Source organism: Melanerpes formicivorus, unplaced genomic scaffold, assembly GCF_026170545.1.
Source record: "Melanerpes formicivorus ecotype bairdi unplaced genomic scaffold, bMelFor1.0.p_v2 SCAF_10, whole genome shotgun sequence".
Classification (NCBI taxonomy): domain Eukaryota; kingdom Metazoa; phylum Chordata; class Aves; order Piciformes; family Picidae; genus Melanerpes; species Melanerpes formicivorus.
The window spans coordinates 4,341,612-4,363,103 of record NW_027142362.1 but is presented as its reverse complement, the minus strand read 5'-3'; the positions used below and the strand labels follow the sequence as shown (position 1 = coordinate 4,363,103).

General features: G+C 46.6%; 1 protein-coding gene across 9 annotated transcripts in view; it reads right to left on the bottom strand.

The window, feature by feature from the left end:
* Positions 1 to 21,492, bottom strand: part of AKAP13 (A-kinase anchoring protein 13) — a 243,460-nt gene that overhangs the window by 178,392 nt on the left and 43,576 nt on the right. For 8 of the 9 annotated variants that reach the window (XM_068143379.1, XM_068143382.1, XM_068143384.1 and 5 more), the window contains exon 3: positions 9,100 to 9,196. The exons of the other annotated variant lie outside the window; for it this stretch is intronic. The gene's annotated coding sequence lies outside the window, so the exon portion shown is untranslated. The remainder of the gene's footprint in view (positions 1 to 9,099; positions 9,197 to 21,492) is intronic. 9 annotated transcript variants of the gene reach the window in all.

Genomic DNA, 21,492 nt, shown 5'->3' with positions numbered 1-21,492 from the left:
AGACCCTTGAGATCGTTGAGTCCAGCCTATCACCCAACACCATCTCATCAACTAAACCATGGCACCAAGCGCCTCATCCAGTCTCTTCCTAAACACCTCCAGTGATGGTGACTCCACCACCTCCCAGGGCAGCACATTCCAATGACCAATCTCTCTATCTGGAAAGAATTTATTCCTAATATCCTGCCTAAACCTCCCCTGGTGCAGCTTGAGACTGTGTCCTCTTGTTAAACATGAGGGGAAAGAGGGAAAAGCTAAGCTTTGTTTTCTCCTATATTGGAGGAGCACACACTTACAGCTCATGCCTGCTCCTGCCAGCTAGAATTTCCCCTATCAGGTATCATAGATTGCAGTGAGATCAGATCAGGACAGCACACAAAGTATCCTGAAAGGCAAACTAACAAGAAAAGCCAAATATAAATCCCACTTCCCTTGCTCAGCTCCCACCCTGCAAAAGAAGTCAAGCTATGGGCACCCTCATGGCAGCCAGCAGATTCTTCTCCAGGAGCAGTTGCCTGTATTTAAAACATTCATTTTGTTTCTTCCAAATAGCTAAACCCTTTGAATTTCAGTGTCTGGGAGGTTTATCACATGCTCTACAGCCATCCAGGCACTTCTCTTGCAATCCTTCTGGAATTGCATTAGGTTTTTCCCCTCAGGATAACACAGTGAAATCCCTTGTATGTGCAAGTCTGAAAGGAGGTCATGAAGTAAAAGTCCAGGTTTGAGCTCTAAAAATCAACCATGGTTTTAAACACACTGAAGATCTGCATAGGTCAGTGAAATCAAAAGCTACTCAAGTCCTCTCAAAATGGGTAGGATACCTTTCTACTCTGCTCAGCATTCAAAGAATGAATACAGTGAGTTGTATTCAAGTCTCTTCTAGAGAACTTCAGTGCTATTTTGCACAAAACCTCAGGGACAAGGACAAATGACTGCGTGATTTCTCTGGAGATGTTAACATCTGACAGGGAAAGGGGAGGGAAAAAAAAAGAACCATCAACCAACAAGTATTTATTTGCCTCACTGTGGTTCCCAAAACCTCAGTCAGGATTAGGGCTCCACTGGTTATGTGCAGTGAAAAACATCAATACAAAAAAAAAAAATATAAGTTTCTGCCCTGAAGAGTTTGAAAAGAACAGGCAGTGGGAAGGGACTCTGAGCACTGAATCCTCTGCATCCAATACTCCCAGCTACCATTTAATTTAGCCTTGTGGGCTGCCCAGGGAGGTGGTAGAGTCACCATCACTGGAGGTGTTTAGGAAGAGACTGGATGGGCTGCTTGGTGCCATGGGTTAGTTGATTAGATGATGTTGGGTGATAGGTTGGACTCGATCTCAAAGGTCTCTTCCAACCTGGTTTATTCTTCTCTTTCTGATGGTTATCTGTAAGAGAGCAAGCCACAAACAGCATTTCTTTTGTACACTGGAACACAAGCCCTATGAGGAGAGGCTGAGGGAGCTGGGGTTGCTTAGCCTGGAAAAGAGGAGACTCAGGGGTGACCTCATTGCTCTCTACAACTACCTGAAGGGAGGACGTAGACAGGCGGATGTTGGTCTCTTCTCCCAGGCAGCCAGCACCAGAACAAGAGGACACAGTCTCAGGCTGCACCAGGGGAGGTTTAGGCTGGATGTGAGGAAGAAATTCTTCACATAAGGAGAAATTGGCCATTGGAATGTGCTGCCCAGGGAGGTGGTGGAGTTGCCATCCCTGGAGGTGTTCAGGAGGAGACTTGATGGGGTACTTGGTGCCATGGGTTAGTTGATTAGGTGGGGTTGGATTGGTTGATAGGTTGGAAGCAATGATCTTGAAGGCCTCTTCCAACCTGGTTTATTCTATTCAATAAATACACCCCACAGCGGGGCAACCTGCCTTAGAGCCAATCCTCAGATCCTCATCCTTTAGACAAACAGCCCATAAGCTGTAAGAGAGTTTGAAGAAACCCAGGGATTTCCAAGGAGCACGCTGGCCTTGCTGGGCTGCATGACTTCCTTTTGGTAGGGGCTGCACACTACAAAAATAAAGCCAAGCTTCCAAAAACACATCACTCCTCATCCAGCAAAGCACAGCGTCCTCCAGGGCACTCCCCCACGCTCTGGTTTTACCAAATGGGAATTTATGAAGTGCTCAGAAATATCAAGAGGATTTGGTTTCAGGTCCTACAATGTTCCTGCTCTGGACTACACAAGATAAATACAAATGAGGAAGCAGAAAGCAGGGGGACCGGAGAGGAGGCTAACTGGCCATACAGGGATGAATTCCTGCTGGAGCCATGAATTTCATACAAAGAGGACTTAAATGGCAAAGCCTTTCACAAGTTTATTGTTCTCCCCTAGTGTCAAGGGAATCACTGAGCTGCAATAGTCCTCCCTCTCTTACGAGTGGTATATGGCTTTACTGCATTGGATAACTCAGTCTCCTCTCCTTTCTCTTTGTTGAAACAGTCACTTAAAAAAAGGCTCTTCTTGGTTTGGGGTTTTGAACTTTCTTTTCTATATTCTTTGATTTTCCACCTATACAAAAAAAAGTCTGAAAATGGAAAGAAACAATGATTTGGGGGAGTTTTATCACATATGCTTTCTTGTTTGCTGCTTTTCCTGGCTGCCTTCCTGCAAGGATCAGACACTGTGTCCCGCAAGCTTCATTCATACTGAATGCCAGAACTCACTGCAAAATTAACAAGCATTCCAACTGGCGTATCGATGTCCTCTCCTTAAAAGCCATGTGAAAGGAGACTACAAAAATCCAGCACTTCAGCATAGGCCACTTCTTCAACAACATGGTCAAGAACTTGTCTAAATAGAGTAACTGCAATTGCAGGGACTAAAATAAACCTAAAGACAACAGAAGAACCTAAATCCTCTCAGGTATCATGCTAAATGCAGGATGATTTTCCCTATAGCTATACCAGTGCATGATCTGGTCAGAAACAAGAGGCTGGAGGAATCAAAAGTAACCCCTCCCAAGTTTATTTTGCAGACACACAAGAAAGTGATACCACCAGCAAGACCCATCGACTGTGGAAAGGAAAGGAGGTGAGGAAACAAGAAACCACACTTCAAACCTGTGGCAGCAAACACATTACCAACATATTGCAGCACTGTGTTTACTGTCACAGCTGAGTTTAGAACTGGAAGAAACAAACCAAACCAAACAAACAAACATTCGTGTACAATCACCTGAATTTATGTAACTTGAAGGTTATGTTTTGTCACTAAAGTGATTGCTTAAGAAATTCCACCCCTCCTGCAGCATTTCCACAGGTGATACTGCTTCCCAGCTGCCTCCTGCCTGCAAACAAAACCGTAGCTGCCATACAGTTACAGCAGCACAGGAGTTTCTTTTGGCTGCAAAAGATGGAAAGGAGGTTTAAAGGTATTTTTGTGTTGGCCTGGCTCTACCATTGCTTTGCTCCAATGGCACAGTGGTAGCCCAGCAAGCCACCCTCAGGAAACCCAGACACACAGATTGCTTTCACTGCAAGAAGAAGAAAAGGAACTTTGTGAAGCCCTGCCCCTAGGAAAGAAAAATGAACAAGAACATAGGTAATCAGCCTAAAAATCCCTTTTTTCCCCTTAAGTGTTGGAAGCTTCAGTACCACAGACTTCACTTACAACAACACACCAGACACAAGTCAGGGAGTTGCTACAGATGAACTTGCAGGTTCTGCTGCAGAAGAGGAGCTGAGAGCCTAGCTGCACCAAAGGCTAAAAGAGCATCCCTGGTTTAATTGACTGATGATTTAGTAAAATGCTCTGGATACAGACTAACTTGCTTTGCTTCGTGTAGCTCAGCTTCCTGGCAGTAGGAACTAGCCCAGTGCTGCTTCTGGGCTGCCCAGGGGCTGCACTCACTGCTGCTCCAGCCCATCCCCAGCCCACGCTATTTCCCTTCCCCAAATTTATGCCAAAATAATGAAGCTCAGCACAAAGCTAAGCTACAGGCAAGCAAATGTACATAAGCATAAAAAATAAGCTTAAACCTTTTCCGCTCTGCAGTCCCTTACCCTGCTCTGCCAGCCCTCTCTTACTCCAGAAATGAATCCTCCCCTAACCAAATGCCCCTAGTCTCAAGGATCACTTCATCTTTTGCACAGCTGCAATCTCATCATTTGTCAAAGAAATAATTTAATGGATTACTTAACTCCTGCCCAAAGCCTCAAAGGAGGTGATGCAGCATAGGGTAAATAATAAAAGCAGCACCATCCCTCACACCCAGCAGAGGAAGGCAGCATCTCTCTCAAGTGTGTGCATCTGGTTGCCCTGCTCCCATTAGTATGTTAAAAAAAACCCAAAGGCACAAAGCTCAGATCACAGCAGCTATCACTCTGCAGTCCATATGCCCAATCTCAAATGAAGATAGATAGTGGAAAAGTTGGAAAACCAGAGAGTAAAAGGATTATTAGCTAGCTCTAATTATACAAACTGATCTCATCCTCTTGTCATAAGCCTCTTTCCTGTGCCCGGAATCTATTTGTGCAATATAAAGGCCAGCCTTTTGTAAATGTCCAAGGGTCATCAACACAGGCTGATTAATTGCCCATATTACAGTACAGACATATTGGGCACCCAAATCACTTGTAACAAGATGTGACCTTGCCCTCACAATTCCCCCCCCTACCTTAAAAATATTCCTAATAGCAGCCAACAGCGAGAGGACACCGATTCATAACCTCCAAACAACATTTCCAAAGGAGCTATCATGCTGCTGTAATAAAATCAAAGTCACAGAGCACATCTTCAGTTCAAGTAGCTACATCCTAATAAAGTTAAGATCTAGCAGTCAGCCTGAATTACAGTGCAGCATGTACGCAAAAGCACACGTATGCTTGCACCCAAATCAAGTCCTCCAACGGGTTCTGGGCCAGCTGTTCCACATACACGAGGCATTTATCCCAGGCTCAATTATTAGCCTCCAAAAAAATCCTTTGCAGACATTCTAGATGCCTCTTCAAAGGATCTTTACCTGCTGATACACTTTGGCCTTTGAATACACCAACATGCTTTGTCCTCTGAATATGCATTTGGGCAGCAAATTATGGGGAAGCTCTCACTGGTAACCAGCTCAGGTTTGCAAGAGTGGATATTGACTTAACTAGGGAGCTCTTGAAGAACCTCTGAGTTTCAAAGGACAAGTTAAACCAGAGTTTTTCTGCAGCAATGGAGTCCCTCCCATAGGGAGGCCAGCCAAAAAACAGAATAGAATAAGCCAGGTTGGAAGAGACCTTCAAGATCATTGTGTCTAACCTATCATCCAACACCACCTAATCAACTAACCCATGGCACCAAGCACCCCATCAAGTCTCCTCCTGGACACCTCCAGGGATGGCAACTCTTCCATCTCCCTGGGCAGCACATTCCAATGGCCAATTTCTCCTTATGTGAAGAATTTCTTCCTCACATCCAGCCTAACCCTCCCCTGGTGCAGCCTGAGACTGTGTCCTCTTGTTCTGGTCCTGGCTGCCTGGGAGAAGACACCAACATCCGCCTGCCTACAACCTCCCTTCAGGTAGTTGTAGAGAGCAATAAAGTCACCCCTGAGTCTCCTCTTCTCCAGGCTAAGCAACCCCAGCTCCCTCAGCCTCTCCTCATAGGGCTTGTGTTCCAAACCCCTCACCAACTTTGTTGCCCTTCTCTGGGCAACAAAGAAGCATTAAAGCTGCCAGTGGCTTCTGCAAACAGATTCATTCCATGGGATGAACAGTGCTTCCAGATCACAGAATTGTTAGGGTTGGAAGGGACCTCAAGGATCATCTAGTTTCACCTCCCTGCCATGGGCAGGGACACCTCACACTACAGTAGGTTGCCCAGAGTCACATCCAGCCTGGCCTCAAAAACCTCCAGGGATGAGGCTCCCACCACCTCCCTGGGCAACCTGTGCCAGTGCACAGCACCAGCTGAAGAATAGTGGGGAGGGAAGAAAAAGATTTGGGGAATATTAAGCCCCAGTGAATACAAAAGGATAAACAGATGGATAGCTGTCATCTGCACCCAAATACCTGCAGGCATTAACAGAGGGAGAAAGCAAAACCTCTTAATTATTGTTTTGAATGACTTTTGACTACAGCAGTGCATCCTAAAAATGGCCTTCTCCACCTCCCTCTTCTCATGACTCTCAGGGCTGTGTTTTTCTACGAACTACGTTGAGCCATTATGGTTTCACCAAAGGAAACAATACCCCCAAGCCCTGGAGTTGGGTGATAAGGCCTTGCTTCTCCCTGTGCCCCCAAGCCCTAAGTGCAAGTACTGCTCTACTCACAACCCAAAACACAGGTTGTGAGTAGAAAACAATTCATGAGGCCCAAAGTACTCTGCATGCTTTCATGCTGACAAACATCCTTAAGTATTTCCCAGCATTTGCAAGTCAGGGAGTTAGCCAATGAGCATTTTACTAAGTGCATGCACCAACCTTAACTGCTAGAACTAACAGGTATAGTAGGAAAAACTAGCATCAAGACCAAGATGCAAGAGACACCTCCACTCTCAGCTTCAGTGCCCAAATGTGCTTTTCCTCCCTGAAGAATAGCTCAGAGTTTCTTTTGCCTTTAGGCCCCCCCTTATGCAAATGCTCATGCTCTGCAGCTCTTGGCATCACAGACTTACTCAGGGAAAGCCTGGTTGGCCCTTCAGTCCAGAAGAGGAAAACTTCATCAGAAACTTCAGGTTTCCCACTGGAGAGTCTGTGCTTACCCCACTCCCTGTGGCACAGCACAACCCCATCAGCTCACAAACCTATGGGAAAACATTCTCCTCTAAAAAAGTACTTTGGGTAGTGACAGGATATGCTCATGTTCACCAGAGCATCCCTTCTACACCATGACAGTCTCAAACAACACACAATTCACCTAGCAAGTGCAAAGGGGGCACTTCGAAAGCCTTCATGCCCAGAGAAGAAGGAAAAACAAATGTGGCTCCAAGTCTGTTCCCAGGACACTAGGCATCCAGGTTATGCCCAACAGGAAGCAAAGCCCCAAGCAACAGAAAGCATTACATCCCAAAATCTGATAAGAGACAACACTCATTCCAATCTGACTTTGAAATGACAGCATCAAATAATAAAAATCCAAACAAGCAGGGTTTCTACCCAATTCCATGACCCCATCTTCTGGGTCCAAGCCTTTCTGCAGCTGGCTCAGGCTCAAAAACCAACTTTGCAAATGGATGATCCACTCCACACCTGAAACATTTTCTTTCCACTGCCTTTACAAAGTGGCTTTTCAGGCTGGTCCCTCAGGAGTGGAAGGGGTTAAGTGCCCACATGTCCCAGCCTCTTCAGTAAATCATTTATTACGCCAGCTTGGGGACAAGCAGCTATGCAGAACCGAGAGCCCACGCTGTGCAGCTGTTCGCCAGCCAGGCAACTCTCTGCAATTATAACACAGGATTAAGCTTGGGGACTGGTAATACACTGCTCTGGTACTGGGGGTTGTGTTGTGCTGGGTTTTTGTTGGTTGGTTTGTTCCCCCCCCCCCCCCCCCCCCCAGATTATGCAGCTATTTTCAGTGTTACAGAGCTCATTAACAGGAAATTCATTAAGTAGTAACCACTACATGAATGAAATGAAAAGAGCTATCATTACAAGCACAATTATGGAAATGCTACACCAGCAGGCAGAAAAAGGAAAGGGAATGAGAATGCTGCTCCTAATCTTCAATTTAGTCTTTCCCCCCCCACTCCCGAGTCTTCAGAGGAGGCACACCCAGAAATTAGATGTGAAGCAGAGACTGGTTCCCAGGCAGATCAGGTGAGAAGCTCTCACTGCCTGTGCTGGGTCTCCCCAGAGACTCCTCTGCTGCTGCCATATATGCAAGATGTCATCCCTTTACTCACCCCCAGGAGGGGTCTGACATGCTCCTCAGTAGCAAGCACTGCTCACTGGAAACTCACCATAATTAGCAGCAAGGAAGGAAGTTATGTGACAAATCAAGCCATGAATTGCTCCTCTTACATGGCAACTGGTGTCATGCATTCCTCCTTGGAACACAGCCCCCTACGTGCGGCTAATGAGCACTGACATTTGTGATGAACTCGGACACCAGACCTCAGGCAGCCGCTTGTTGCTTCCCAAAAAAGCAGCTTTCATTCAGAATTTTACCAAAAGCTTCCTTTCCTCTTCTAACTCTGAACACAGGTATAATTCCCCAACACCACTGAGCAAAGGAAAGCCAAACTACTACAATAAAGACTTGTCTCCCTCCAGTAACAGCAGTTTATGATTAATCCACCCAGCTGCTGCTACAGATTAGTAACACCAAATGATTTGGCTCCAGTATCATTAGAGCTCTGCTTTTCTCAGGCAGGACCTTGGAAAATGTGAGACACTGCAGGAGGTAAACAGGTTAGAGACAGTGGGAGGAGAAAAGAGGCAGCTTGCAGTAGTTTTCCTCAGTCCAAACACAGCAAGCACCCACTTCCAAGCAAGGCTCTGGCAGTTTCTTAGCTTCAGGCTAACAGTTTCTGCAAATTCAAGTCTTTTTGGAGAGAATGGGCGTAACTCCATGAGTCAGAAAAGCCACTGTCAGGACTGCAATAACCATATATTCACTTTTAGGTCAGATCCATCCCCTGATCTGGTTTACCACACCAAGAAGCTGGTGTGAAAAGGCAAACAAGCTCAGAAGCCTCAACACCACAGCCACTCCAGGACAGACAGATGGCCATCATGCCAAGCAGGAGGCACCTTCAACTAACAGCTGGCAGGACCTGAGCCCTATGGACCTAAACTCTGATCCTGCCCAGCTCCCACCAAAATCCTCAGGCTGTAGGGATGGGCTGTCCCAGCTGCCTGTCCCAGGGGCATGAAAGTACTCTCTTAAAATAATAGAGCAAGACAGCTGATGCTGTAAGTGTCAAGTGCTGGTTTACACCATGGACATGTGGTTGATGCAAGGGTACAGACAACACATCTCTTTTCTTTTTTGCTTCCACTGCAAAGCAATTGACATCTTGTAACAAAATAACTTGAGTTTACTAATAATGTGCTTTGATATCAGCTTCCCCCCCTGCTGTCAGACACATGCTGGGCAAACCCACTGCCCTAAACCCCTCATCTCAGCCCTCACTTGTACCTGAAAGAGCTGCCAAAACCACTTAACCTTACTTTAACTGCATGAAGCAGTACAGGCAGCTCCAAGATGTCCTTCAGGTCGTTGCCACACCGAGCAGGGAGGAGCAGGGCAGGTCACGATGCTCAGCTCCTGGAAGAGAGGGAAGAAGGAGTCACCAGGTGCAAGGGACAGCACAGCTCCTGGGGGTTGCAACACACAAGAGAGCATCACAGCACCTTCATTGAGGGGGATGGAAACCACCCTCCACCGTGCCAGTCAAGAGGCAGGCACTGCCTCCCATGGTAGCCCTGCATCACAGCCTACATTAGGGCCCTTCTCCATGAGAACTCACAGGACAAAGATTACACAAAGATTAGGGCTGCATATAGACCCACATGGCCATCCAGCACCATCTAAGAATAACTGTGTTGCTGAATTGTGTTTGCTAACATCCTGCTATTTGCTTTATCCACAAAATTATTGTCTGCTGTCCATCACCCTATCCCAAACCTTGAAACTGGCCTTAAACCATCTTAAATACCACCCCTCCAGGACAGACTTCAAACTATCTGTGAACTCCCTTACAACAAGGTATTTTAAAAGGAACAAAAGCACCAAAAGTAGATGATGGCCAAATCTGGCAGCAAGTCTCTGCCAAGCCCTTTTCTACAGGCTGATTTACTGCTCTAGGGCAAAATCTGCTCCGTAGAGTCATCCACAGAGATCAATCTGATCTACTGACCACACCTGGAAAGAGCAACTAAAGTGGATTACATGTCCAATGGAGAAAAAGCCCAGGTTGGGCTTTAGCTTATTAAGTGCTGCATAGGAGGTTTTATTAGTTAAATCAAAGTTATCAGGGCACCTTAGGCCATCATTTGGTCAGCACACCAGGAAAGATTGCGGCTACGCACACACACACACCACCTCATGCGACACGCTGACTGACTCCTCCTGTTTGACCAGACAGAGGAGACTCTGCCCCTGTGCCCTCCCCACTGGGAAAGCATCCATAAGCAGGGACTCTCACAGCCTGAGCCAACCTGCCGAGTGCAAAGTGCAATTACAAGCACAGAAGTAACAATAGCAAAGCTAGTTACCGGCTGGGGGATCAACTGTGCTGCGTGAAGGAGCTGGGCAGCACACAACAGTGGAAGATAATGCGTTGTACAGCCAAGCTCCCTCTCCTCTGCACAACAGCAGCATCACCTGGACACCTCAATGGCAGTTTTACACTAGGTTTTCTTAAGATTCATTGCTGAAAGTCTCCTTTATCCATTCTGTTTATGGCTTCACAGGCTCACAGGATGTTAGGGGTTGGAAGGGACCTTTGGAGATCGAGTCCAACCCCCCTGCCAGAGCAGGACCATAGAATCTAGCACAGGTCACACAGGAACACGTCCAGATGGGGCTTGAAAGTCTCCAGAGAAGGAGACTCCACAACTTCTCTGGGCAGCCTGTTCCAGTGCTCTGGGACACTCACAGTGAAGAAGTTCTTCCTCATGTTGAGGTGGAACCTCCTGTGTTGTAGTTTATATCCATTACCCCTTGTCCTATCACAGGGTGCAGCTGAGCAGAGCCTGTCCCCTCCCCTCTTGACACCCAGCCCCCAAATATTCATAAACATTTATTAAATCCCCTCTCAGTCTTCTCCTGACTGAAAAGCCCCAGGGCTCTCAGCCTCTCCTCACAGGGCACACAGTCCCTCAATCATCCTGGTAGCCCCGGGTGCCTGCTGAAGAAATGGGGAGAGTATTGTGCAAGGCACTACAGGGTGCTGAAAGCCAGGCTGGATGAGGCCCTGAGCAGCCAATTCCAGCTGAGAGGTGTCCCTGCCTATAGCAGAGAGGTTGGAGTAGATGATCCCTGAGGTCCCTTCCAACCTAAGTTATCCTAGGATTCTATGCTAAAAGGCATTTTACTCTAAGTATGTATATATCAATATAGACCGAACCAGAAAAGCAGAAACAAGTTAACTCCTTTGTTCCTCTTCAAGTACCAGGCCTGTGCCTCGATTTCTTCATTGTGGTGTGGCACCTGTCTGAACTTTGCTTTTAAGGTAAACTACTGGAGCTGAAAGAGGAATTACCTGAACTCTTAAATCCCCATCAAGAATGCACAAGCACTCTTTGTAACCAGTTAAAACCATCCTTGCAGTCACAAACAAACAGTCTGGAACTTCCCTCCGGCATTCCTGCAGCATTACCTTCGGGACCACATTTTAAGAGATGGTTACTGTTTGATAAAGCAATGATTAACTACATTAAGTAATCAACACTAACCCAAAGCCATCTCATGTTGATCTCCAATTAACAGCTCTCTCCAAGGCACATACTACAACAATACAGTGGTTTCATTCATCTGTGAGACACTGAGCACTTGGCTTTTAAGCCCCACACTTGTTACCGTTTTGGCAGGAGAAAGCAGGGTTTACTGCTTTGAACTGCCAAGCAATATTGGTATGGCTAACTGCTAAAGGAGATAGTGAGAACGCTGTGATTCACTGCAGGTTTTTCACCACAGCCACTGAGGAATGAGGGCGTGTGTATGGAGACACATGCACAGCTCACTTGGGTGCTATTGACTCGGAAAGTATTAGCAAGTGGAGAAAATCAACTAATCTAGCAATAAAAAGCAGTAGTAGAGATCATAAAATTCTTCCTCTGTGACACTCCTGTTGGCTTTTTATTCTGCAGAGCTGTTTAGACTGCTACAGGAAGAAGCAAAGCACGTTAAGAAACCTTAGGTGTGTATTTTAGTTCCCTGCGTAAAGAGCCTGCACAATTAGCAAGGCTGTCCACATCAAAGCAGCTCTTCCCTAAAGAATCGATTTCTGCTCCCCATGAAACTGCTCTGGGATAACTCCTGCATGCCTAAGCACACCCATTTCAGAAGAATTTCCTCGTGTGGATTTCTTCTCCTCCTCTTCCTTTACTGGGAAATCATTACCCAGTGTGGATAAACACTGACATACCCTCTATCTGCTGAATCTTGAACAGGATGGCTTGAAAAAATTGCTTCATGGGTCAGCCCATATGGCTTTATCAGGAAGAAACTGCTCTGTATCACACAATCATCACAGGAAAATGATGATACACAGCAGTTGTATAAGGAAAGCTGTGAAAAGTAACCAGGTTCCTCCACTGCTCTGGCAATAATTCCATAACCTATAACTCAGGATAATTCCTGCCCCAAAGGGCCTCCAGTCACAACATCCACAATATCACACAGTGCTCACTAGGGTAGGTGGGAATGTGAAGGGAGTGCTCTTTTGACACTTGCCTTTACACCACTGCTTGGCTTTAATAAAACAATCTTGTTTGCTAAAACAGGATTGTTTGATGGCCTATGGTCTTGGTCCTTAGACAGTGAGACAGCTAAAGCAGAAATTGCCCAAGCCACCGGTGAATTACTGGTAAGTTCAAGGAAGAGAATGTAAGGGCAGCATTACACTTGTTTACACTTTTACAGAGACAAGGTAACTAGCCCTGTGGATTTCCAGCTCCTGCAACAGAAACTATTTTCCCCCAAAGAAGAGCTCAACTACCTAGAGATGATCCAGTTTGGGTATCTCCTTTACAAGCAGAGGAGCCCCATCCCTGGAGATACTCAAGGTGAGGCTCAACAGGGCTCCAGGCAAACTGATCTAGTTGGGGATGCCCCTGCTGACTGGAGGGAAGGTTGGACTAGCTGCCATTCGTAGGTCCCTTCCAACATAGACCATTCTGTGACCAAAGAGTACACTCACAGCATTTCTAAATGAAATGACATGCAGTGACCAATACAGTAAAAAGAAAACAATAAAGGAGTTAGGGAGTCATCCTGTGCTGAAAATCTGGTTAGCAGCAATCAGTTTGGGCTCTCAAACACAGGCTTGGTAGAGCCCCAAGAGCTGAACCTCAGGGTTTCCAGTTGCTCTGCTGGCTTCTCCCCAGCAAACGCCTACCCTTCTCCAACACCACCCAGCAGAGAGGAAACCACTCCTCCAACTTGCTCTTTTTTTTCCCTTCTCTTCCCCCTTGAACACAAAGCCATTTCATTTTTTTGAGCAGTGTTCCATGGCTTGTTGCTCTGCCAGCTGATCGCTTCGACACGTCGGAACGAGTTATCTCACCATCTGGTTGTAATTGCCGTCATGAAGCTTTCAACAAAGTCAAGAAACAGCACCAAGATCAGGGCACTAATGGTCTAGGAGATGAACTGCCGATTATTTGGGATTATTTGATACAGCTGGAACCTTCTGATAGCCAAAATGCCCAAACACAGCCAATCCCACAGCTACGGCACCCAAACAAACCTCTGAAGCACTTCCGAGCTTTGGCTGCTGCCCACCACAAAATCTCCTCCCAGTTTCCTATCAAATGATGTCAAGGAAAACGCTGCTGCTCCTCCTCCTCCTCATCTCCTAAATTGCTGGGTGCACAACCACATGCTGCTGTTATCTTTTGCTTTTAATACACAGCCTATACTTATACACCACGATATCCTCCTTACAGGAACATCCTTTTCCTGCTTCCAGTGCATCTCCCAAGAGAAACTGACTCACAAGACTTCTGCAGAAGTTTGTCCCATGGTCTGAATGGTGTTTCCTAATTCCTTAGGGAAGGGAGCCTAGAAACCCTCCACTCAGACAAAGTATTTCCCACAGTCACATGCTATGAAGCCACACTCAGAGCAGAGGCTTCTTCCCTTGGTTGACCTCAAAGGAAAGTCAAGCAAGGCCACACCAGGGCTAGAGAAGAGCAGCAGCATCCAACTTGCTACAACACTCAGAGAGTTACATCAATGGGCAGGTTCCCAATACAAGAGGAAGAATAATTTGCCCAACATCTGCTTTGCCTTGGACAAGTGTAAAAGCAATGTGGATCCACTAACCTCTGCATCACACTACATCATCAACACTGCAGAGGGCAGATGGCAGCTCATCGCATTTGATGATGCACATAGAAGGTTCCTCTACAAGTGAGTGATGGGGTTTGTTTAGAGGTCAGCCTTGGCACACTGGAAGAAGACAAGCCAAGAACTTAAAAATGAAGTAAAACATTTCCATGACTGACTTAACTGTATAGATTGAAGAGCAAGCAATAAAATGGAGATGTTAGCTGGAGTCTCACTAATCCTGATTACAAAGAGATGGGAGATGAAAATCTCTTCATGCACACTCAGTTTTGAGATGTAAACCCTCGACAGTGCCACCTTGAGCTTGTACACAAATATTGATTGCTGTGCCAGGCAAAAGGGAAGCAAGGCAATACCCAGTCAAGAGCACCTCCTTGCTCCCTCCTGCCCTGGATAGACACAGATTCTCCAAAACTGGGAGATCTGCTCAGAACTGAAAGGTTTGGGTTTGCTTTTTGCTTCCAACAGCAACTGCCAAGCAGCAAAACAAAGAGCAAGGATTCTTCCTGCCTCTCTGCTTTGCCTCTTGACAGCCACCTGAGCTCCATCAAATCCTGCAGTGCAACAGTCCCCAGGAACTCATTTCCCCAGGAAAAGATGAGGTGCCATCAGGATTCTGCAAGCAGTGAATCACCCCAACCTCCAGCAGCATGCATGGTCCTGCACCAGTGCTCTTGAAAAGCATCTGACTGACATTCTGAAAGCTCAAATCAGGGGGGGAAAATAATGACACAGAATAATATTTGTGTGACCCATACAGATTTTACTACTAATAAAAGCAAGATCTGGTCCAGAAACTCAATCTTCTTTCAACCAAAACACGTCACAGTGTTCATCTTAAGTATCAACTGCTTCTTTCCAGTCTTATGAAAGTACTTCAGGATTGAGATAAGAGCTTCAAATTGTTTCCACAAGCCCATCACGGCTGACTGTCTGTAGGAGATAAGAAAACTCACCTCTTTGAGAGTTTAAAATCTGTGCCATGCATTAACACTTCACTGAACCACCACGGCAAGACTACCATCCCCCTTGCTACTGGGGAATAACATCAGAGTAATTAGCTAAGATGAAGCAGACAGCAATGAGCTGCAGTAACATCTCAGGCCCACAGCTACTCCTAGCAGACAAAACTAAGCTAACTAGGCTCATGAAACTCCACCATCACAGGAATGAAGTAAAAAATCACCCTCAGGTGCAAGGTGCTCCAACTCCAGCCATGTATGTAGGTTGCAGAACTCACTCACTTTATCTGACTTTCCTCAGGTACAAAACTGATTCTCTTCATTTCCACAGTTAAAAGAAAACCCATAAAAATCAATAAAGATCTCATTCTGTACTTAGAAGCTTTGTGATAAGGGAACAGATACCTGCTGAACCCAAATCTCAGCATACAGCACACACATGAAGCCAAGCTTTCTTGTGTGTTCAGGTATATTTTATACCTTGGTATGAAATAGCAAGTGCCAGTCTGTATTTCTGACTGCCAGTGGAGCTCCAGCCAAGCCCCTGCTCCATGGAGGCAAGCAGAAAGAGTTCCTTTGCCACTCTCTATGCAGGTTAAACAGATGAATGCTGGGAGGAGACTCAAAGAGTGAGAAAATGAAGCGACCCACCCAAGGCTTTACAGATGACTGCCAGTGCAGTCTGTAATCCAGCTGGTATCACCTCTCCACCCACACAGCAGCTCTGTCCTCACTTCCTTCAAAAGCTGTCTGCCTCCACTGGCTGCCACATGGCTGCCTGGCTCTGCCCAGCGCCGGCCAGACAGTCGCTGCATGAAGTGGCTTTACTGTTCAGATCAACACGTCCCTGGAGCTGTGCAGCACCTCATTGCATAAATCAGATCTGTGCTATGGTCCTAAACCATTCATCACAGAGAAGCTCTAATGATGCAACAAAAACCTGCAACCCAGTGCTGAGATTACCAGTGGGTTACACAACAGCTCAAACAATTAAGCATTTAGGCTGCTAGCTGCAGACTTGCATAGTGCAGATCACGTTTTTCCAGAGCCATCATCTGACTCCAAACATGTGAGATCCAGTCTGGAAGAGCCTACCTACCTCGCCCCAGAAGAAAAGGTGAAGAGCTCAGTGTTAAAGCACCGATGCCACCCACAGCTGAGCAGAAGAGATGCTCCTAAGCAAAGTCAGCCCTCTTCCCAAACTACCAAACTCAGTGGATACATCTAAAATCGGTCCTAACCACCCCCTATATCTTACAAGTAGTGCTCTCTCCTCTCAGCATTAACACCCCACCATACAGAGATGACATAACTCCAGTGAAACCTGCTCAGTTTACTACTGGGGTGACTTTTGCACCGCACGGTGTGATTTATCTCCCAGCTGTACTCTCATCTAAAGGAGCACTATCAGCACAAGGTCAACAGGGAGATCACCCATCAACTCTGACAACAAATAAAGCAATTTAGGTATTTGATGAGCACTCAGCACGAACACTTCAGGTGGGAGAGATTTCCGAGTGTGGGTTCTTCACTGAATAGACTCAAATACTTCCAGACTTCAGTGCTATTCACAGCATTGCTGCAGCACAAGGGAGAAGTCACTTGTTAGGAAAGAGTCTTTCATGCTGCGTTGCCCTTTTATGTCAATAAACACAGTACCAAATTGCAGCTCAGCAGCCTAATTCTACCTTCTTTCTGTGAGGTGCTCAGATGAAAATCATTATACCAGCGTCAGGGCTGAGAGGTGCAATTTGGATTTTGAACAGCAGTTAAGTGTCGTGGTCATTCTGTATGCTCAGCATCGAAGGGCTCAGAAGAAAATTGATAGCACTGAAACCTCAATGGTAAGGAAGCAGGATACCAGCAGCTTGGAGGCTGCTTACCACTGTTTGCACATGGTTGTTCAAGCAAAAGCCTCAAGCAGAGGCTCTCCAAAATGACTAGTACCTCACTATCCGCATCTGAAAACTTTCACCTGGAAAATAAAAACTGTTCAGAGTCGATTAGAACCTGGATTAGGAAATTTGTGTTTTCCCATGACCCTTCCTGCACACCATCCCTCCTCACACCCTCAATGCTCTCCCACCCACACCATGCTCCACAAAAGGCAGAAGGGATGCCAGCAGCAAAGCAGGCATGGGGCACAGCGTAGTAGTGAGGAGGGCTGAGCTGGCACCACTTCCAGAGACAATTGAGGAACCTCTGAATGAAGCCTCTGGGCCCATCCTGTACCAAAGGGGCCCAGCTTCCTTCTGGGTGCCTTAGCCCGTGGTCCGTGGTTACGAAGCACACAGGCACACACTTAGTTCAGACCCACCCAAGGTCTTGCAAGGCATGCTGAATACACGTGAACTTCACAACTGAAGCCACATTGCTGTTAGTCACAGAAGTATCACTGAGTACACAACAACAAACCTCAGAGAACTGAAGTGCTTTTGGACTTTCCTTTAAATACAGAACCATTTTTGCCAAGGCAGAAAGCAGCACAGGTTGCTGCTGCAAGCAGAGCTGCAGTTACATCAAAGCTGGAAACCACCAGCATGCAAGCCATAGAGTATCTTGTCCATGCAACTACTTCAGCAGGTTGCTTGACTGGCTTTAAAAAAGTTCAACCTTCCCACCCAACACAGATGGTTTTCATTGAATTGCTTAAAATCAGACACCTGCAACAGTAATACTTCTAAAGAGGCAGGTGATAGTAACAGTGTATTAGCAAGTAGAAAAAGGAAGGGGCATCATTAAATAGCATTAGCACATGGCACAGGGGCTGCCCATACCCCAACAACCCAGTGCCATGGAAGGCAGTAAGCTTTGTCACCAGCAAAACGATTCTCAAACCCAGTCAGCAGATGTCCACATAGCCTGCACCTAAAAGGCTGACAGCAAACACAGCCTAAAATTAACCCAACCTGCTACTGCTCTGCATTGACACCGAGTAAAACCCTGGCTGTGCCTGCATCCTCTTGAGTGTTTCACACACAGGCTGGAGGTGGCCAGAGTGAGCCCTGCTCATTATTTCCTCTGCAAAGTGCTCTCCTCCCCCCCTTTATCATTAATCAAGAGTCACTACCAGTGACCAAACCAGCACCACAATGACCTCACTACCAGCTGCCAGGCATCCTGGAAACAAACAAACCCAAATTGCATGAAGATTGCCATCACTTACCAAATCCTACCACAGGTACACTGGACAATTAGGTAACTTTGCTGACGTATCTGCCAGTGCTTTCCTTCACGGACTTACTCGATGGCTCTTCCCAACCATCCCCCGAAGGATCATCAGCTAGAGCAACAAAAACAGTTTTTGCTCAATGGAACACCCTCCCCCTCCTCAGCCACCCCAAGGAAGTGAAGCAAAGTAGCTTTTTTCTCAGTGCAAGGAGCAGTGAAAGGAAGGCAAGTAGTTAAAGCTGACTCCAGTTGCTAGGGCACACCCTTCTTCCAGTGTACCTGGTAAAACCACCGCTTGTGCAACACCACCGGTGGCAACAGGAGCTGCAGGCACTACCCAAGCACACACAAAGGCACTACCCGCGGTTCCACGTGCATCTAGGACTTCTAAGTGGCTATCACCCCATCTACACCTGTGCAAGAGGTGATTCACCTCTTGCAAACACAGCCCCAAACCGTTTGGCTCTCCCCTTTCCTGTATTCCTGCCATTGTGGCCAATCTGTCAGGCATTGCCTGCCGCCTTTTCTGCACAGCACCCAGTAAGGCTCACTAGCAACAGAACTAAATCATAGTAAACCAGCCCACGTTAAAAAAACAAACAAGCAAGCACCAAAACAAACCAACCCACCCCCCACAAAAATAAAACAATCATAACTTCAAAAATAAACAAACCAACCCCACACAAACAAAGCCCCAAACACACACACACAAACCCCCACAAAAACCAACCACACAAGTCCTATTTCACTGGTCTTCCTGAGCTGGAAAGGTCTCTTCCATGACATGCACATTCTTCACAACACTTTTCAGGACCAGGCTAGGTTTTGCTTCTTCAGCTTCAGCTAACCACAGCCTGTTTGTGTTCATATATTTGGTCACCACCTGACCCAGGACTTCCTCCCACTCACCTCTTTCTTCTTTACTATCAAGGGGAGGAAAAAGGAGCACAAGGAGATGATGGCCACAGGTAGGCCAATGCAGGGCTAAAGTCTACCTGGCCAGCAGCCCATACCATAGGCACAAGCTGTCTTCATAAACAGGCTGCAGGAGTTAGCTGGTTCCACAGTCCAACCTCAGCTGCTGCCCCTGGAACCATCCTGCACACGCAGGAACCTCATCATGCTACTGGTGCATGAGCACAGGGTGGACAGAACAAGAGAGCAGGAGGCTGTCAGGAAGCAACACCTCTGCAAGGAGTGCATCTTGCAAAGGGCACTGGAGGAGCTTTTCCCAGCCACCCACAGACACTCAATAGCTTGCCCCTGTAAGGAAGCTTTAACACTACAGATTTAACCATCACCCACCCACTGAACCAAGGCTGTAACTAAACCTATCCAACACCACTGAGGAATCATCTGAGCAGCAAAAGTAGTGCTACCATTTCTTGCCACAGGTATGTGGCCCTGACTGCTCCTCAGTCAGTGTCTAACAGACACTGATAGAGTTGTCTGGTTTTAAGGCACCAGTTTGCTCAATGCTTTTTTTCCCTAAAGGAAAATGTTTTAAGGCAGGCACCATACCACAGCACTTAATATTGCTCTTACCTTGGGCCAAATACCTTTATTCAGTGCTTTTCATTTGTTGATGTTTGAGTTATCTTTTTTTTCAAGACAATTTTACTTCTGTTTCTTTTTTCTCTCCCCCTCCAGCTGCCCTGCCCTTAACAGCAGCAGGCTTAAATCTAGAACTTATTCCTCAGATAAAATCTGTTGCTACACAACATTTTTTCCTGATCTGTCCTTACAAAGTGTTCCAACACATGCTCAGGTAAAAAGTTCACCAGGAGGTCTAAGGCCTAGGTTGGAAGGGACCTCCAAGATCATCTAGTTTCAACCCCCACCTGCCATTAGCAAGGACACCTTCCACTAGATCAGGTTGCCCAAGGCCTTTTCTGGATAGAATCAAAGAACTAAAGCCACATGCCTGAAAATCCCAGGTTATTTATTTCTCTGCAACTTCAAGACAACAGAGAACTTCAGCTGCCTGTCCATGGGAAGTCCCCAGTGTCAATTCATGAGCAATAACCAAAAGTTTCTTTTAAAATTCCACAACAAGATGTATTTTACAGCTCTTAGTAAAACTAAGATATCAGCACAAATGCTCACTTCCTACACCAGTGCTGTATTGACAAGAAAATGCTAATCCCCACTGATTTCCTCCATAAAACAGCCACCTGCTGAAGCCAAACACGAGGATGGGGCCAGACTCTTGCCAGTGGTGCCCAGTGACAGGAGAAGGGACAATGGGCACAAACTGCAGCTCAGGAGGTTCCATCTAAACAAGGGGAAAAATTTCTTTGGCATAAAGGTCCTGGAGCAGGCTGCCCAGAGAGGTTGTGGAGTCTTCTTCTCTGGAGAGATTCCAAACCTACCTGGTCATTGTGCTTTTCCATAGCACACTTAAGACCAGAAAGATAGACTTATGCCCTGGAGGATAGTGAGACGCAGGTGGCAGTTTAACTGCTGTGTGCCCTACAGATCACAAAAATTAATACATTTTAAATGAATCAACAAATGGTGGCATTTCTGAGTGCCAGCCAGAAAACAAGAGACAGCAGAACTTAATTCCTGCCCAGAAACCTCAACAGGGAATGGGTTTAAGGTTAAGGAAAGTATTGAGAGGTAATCATACCCTCCCTGATCTGTTTAACCAACTTGCTAGCAGCAGCAAACATTGCTTCCCCCAGCAAAAGAAAAATGTAAGGCCTGCAAGCACACAGCATTAAGTATTTAGCACTAGAGGCTGCTAGAGATCACAGATCACCCACCAGACCCTCAAAAGTGATGGGTGTCACAGGTGGAGAAAGCCAGCTTCACCAGCAAGACTTACATCCTTACAGGGAATCTCTTAAGCAGGCAGCTTATGAAGGGCAAACGAATCTTACAGCTCCCACATCATCCAGTGAAGTCCTGGCACTTCATACTGCCAGGAAAAGACACAGCTAAGCTTCAGTCTGCTGCTGCTAGCTGCTGGGTCACCCCACACCAAGGGTTTTCAGCTCCATTGAGGTGTCAACAACTGATTTAAAGACAAATCCCAACACTTGCCACCAAAAGGCCTTTTTCACCCCAAAACTGCCACCAACCCACAGATGTGCTGCTGGGCTGACCAAGGGTCAGCCAGACTGAGACTCATCTTTCTTCTGCTATATTAAGGTTTCTGCTGGGGCAATTCCCTGATCGAGGAGAAGGGGCTGGGGCTCTGGGACCAGCACACGGAAAGCCCTGGGCTTGCTGTTTGGGAAGCCCAGTAGAAGCTGCCCTAGGACCACCAAAAAAAAGATAGATGGACAGTGAAGTGATCCAGACAAAAGACCTAGAGGCTCTCCCCACCAGCACACTCCCCAGGGACACAGGGGGAGTGCTCTGAAATTCTTGGTGGTGACGCAAGAGGAAGAGATCTCAGGATCTTCA